This window comes from Silene latifolia, chromosome 1 (assembly GCF_048544455.1).
Source record: "Silene latifolia isolate original U9 population chromosome 1, ASM4854445v1, whole genome shotgun sequence".
Lineage (NCBI taxonomy): Eukaryota > Viridiplantae > Streptophyta > Magnoliopsida > Caryophyllales > Caryophyllaceae > Silene > Silene latifolia.
The window spans coordinates 157,781,494-157,783,929 of record NC_133526.1 but is presented as its reverse complement, the minus strand read 5'-3'; the positions used below and the strand labels follow the sequence as shown (position 1 = coordinate 157,783,929).

The window sequence follows — 2,436 nt, the reverse complement described above, 5'->3', positions numbered from 1 at the left end:
ATCATGATCGATGGCATGCCCAATGTAGGGATTAAAAATCCCTTCAAATTCGTCGTCCCAAAGACCACAAACTTCATTGAGTTGATCGTTGAAAATCTCTTGCTTAGATGGAGACAACTCTCCCAATTTCTTCTCTTGGCCAATGAGGCCATCCTCTTCTTCCTTGGTTTATTTTGATGAGCTTTGCAAGCTCTCCTTGTCACAAGTCAATTGCTCTTTGAATGGAGCATCTTCAATTTTCTTCCTCCATTGGAGTTCCGATTTTTTCCTTTCATCTTTTCGGCTATAATGATCAATCATGAAACATGGCTCATGCAAACGAGGAGCTCTCATGGTCTTGTCAAGATTAAAAGTTATGCTACTTCTAGAGTGAGCTCTCCATGTTTCACATCAATCACCGCACCCGCGGTGTGTAGGAAAGGTCTTCCTAGGATGATTGGAATGTTGGAATCTTCCTCCATATCAACAATGACAAAGTCCACCGGGATGAAAAACTTCCCAATTCGCACGGGGACATCTTCCCATATCCCCAATGGTGTCTTCGTCGATCTATCGGCCATTTGAAGTGTGATGTTGGTGCATTTAAGCTCTCCCATTCCCAACCTTTTGCTTACCGAGTACGGCATGACACTCACACTAGCCCCTAGATCACATAAGGCTTTGTTGATCGTCGTGTCGCCAATGGTACACGGTATTGAGAAGCTTCCCGGATCATTTAACTTTGGAGGTGAACTCCCTTGGAGTATTGCACTACTCACCTTAGTGAAGGCGATAGTCTCAAGTTTCCGGATTGACTTCTTCTTTGTGAGGATATCTTTCATGTACTTTGCATAGGCCGGAACGTGGTTGATTAATTCCGTGAAAGGAATTGAGACTTCTAAATTCTTCACAATTTCCATGAACTTTCCAAGTTGATCATCAAATTTGGGCTTGGCTTGACGACTTGGAAAAGGAAGTCTAATCACGATGGGCTCCTTCTCTTTGGCCTTGTCTTCATTTTTCTTTGAACTTTCTTCTTTTGATGATTCTCCATCTTTGGAGTTTTGCACAATTTCTTCCTTTTCACTAGCTTCCACAACTTCATCCTCAACTTGCTTCTTCGGTGCTTCATACCTTGTACCACTTCTCAAGTGAATGGCACTAACCGTTTCATGTCTAGGGGGATTACTTTGAGGTGGTAATTTCCCCTTTTGTCTTTGTGAGCTTGAAGATGCTAGTTGAGTCAATTGTGTTTCCAACATCTTGGTGTGAGCTAGAATGTTGTTGATGGTGGTTTCTTTTGCTTGGCTATCTTTTTGCATTTGGGTGAAAAATTCTTGTTGATTCTTTTGCATTTGGAGGACCGCTTTTTGGACATCAAAGCCTTGGTCATTTTGGTGATTGTATGGATTTTGATTTTGGTAACCTTGGTTTTGATTGTAAAAGGGTCTTTGATTTTGGTTTCTCATGGGTGGTGGGGTGTATGTTGTTTGAGGGTTTTGAACATTTTGGATCTTGTATGAGAGATTTGGATGGAACTTGGTGTTTTCATTGTAAAAATTTGAATAAGGGGTACCACTTTTGTAAGCTTGGAAAGCATTAACTTGTTCGGTTGTTCCCCTACACTCACTTGGGTCATGACCCAAAGTTCCACAATTCTCACATATCCCACTTGGGATTGATGAGGATGCCGTCATGGCATTGACATGATGCTTCGATGATTTTGAGTTTTCCTCAAGTCTAGCCATAGCTTGTTCAAACTTCAAGTTGATTGTGTCAATGTGAGCACTAAGTTGAGCACCCAATTGAGTAACGGAGTCCACTTCATGCTTTCCTCCTCTAGTAGCCTTGCGAGGTCTACTATATTGTGAATTATGGACCGCCATTTCCTCAATCTTGTTCCATGTTTGATTGTCATCAACTTCGGTGAACATTCCATTTGATCCCATATTGAGAATGTTCCTAGAATCTTCATATAAACCATTCCAAAATTGTTGCACCAAAAACCATTCGCTAAGTCCATGGTGAGGACATGAGCGACAAATACCTTTAAACCGCTCCCAAGCTTCATACAAAGACTCTTCATCCCTTTGCTTAAAACCCGTAATTTGAGCTCTTAGCATGTTGGTCTTTTCCGGTGGGTAGAATTTTTTGTAGAAAGCTAGAGCCAACTTCTTCCAAGAATCTTTTCCAAGGGTGGCCTTATCAAGGCCCTTCAACCATTGCTTTGCGGTGCCGATTAAGGAAAAAGGAAATAAGACCCATCTAATTTGGTCTTGAGTCACGCCCGTTTGAGAGATAGCATCACAATAATCGCAAAAGGTTTCCATATGAGAATGAGGGTCCTCACTAGGCATTCCCCCGAATTGGCTCCTCTCAACTAGTTGGATGAAGGCGGACTTGGCAATAAAATTTCCGGTGAGATGTTGCGGTGTAGGAGTACCATTTGGTAGATTA

General features: G+C 41.9%; 1 non-coding gene across 1 annotated transcript; it reads left to right on the top strand.

Moving 5' to 3' along the window:
• Window positions 1–1,995: 1,995 nt before the first annotated feature.
• Window positions 1,996–2,102, top strand: LOC141618591 (small nucleolar RNA R71). Its single transcript, XR_012531437.1, has one exon. It is a non-coding gene; the product is annotated as a small nucleolar RNA R71 (small nucleolar RNA).
• The last annotated feature ends 334 nt before the right edge of the window (window positions 2,103–2,436 follow it).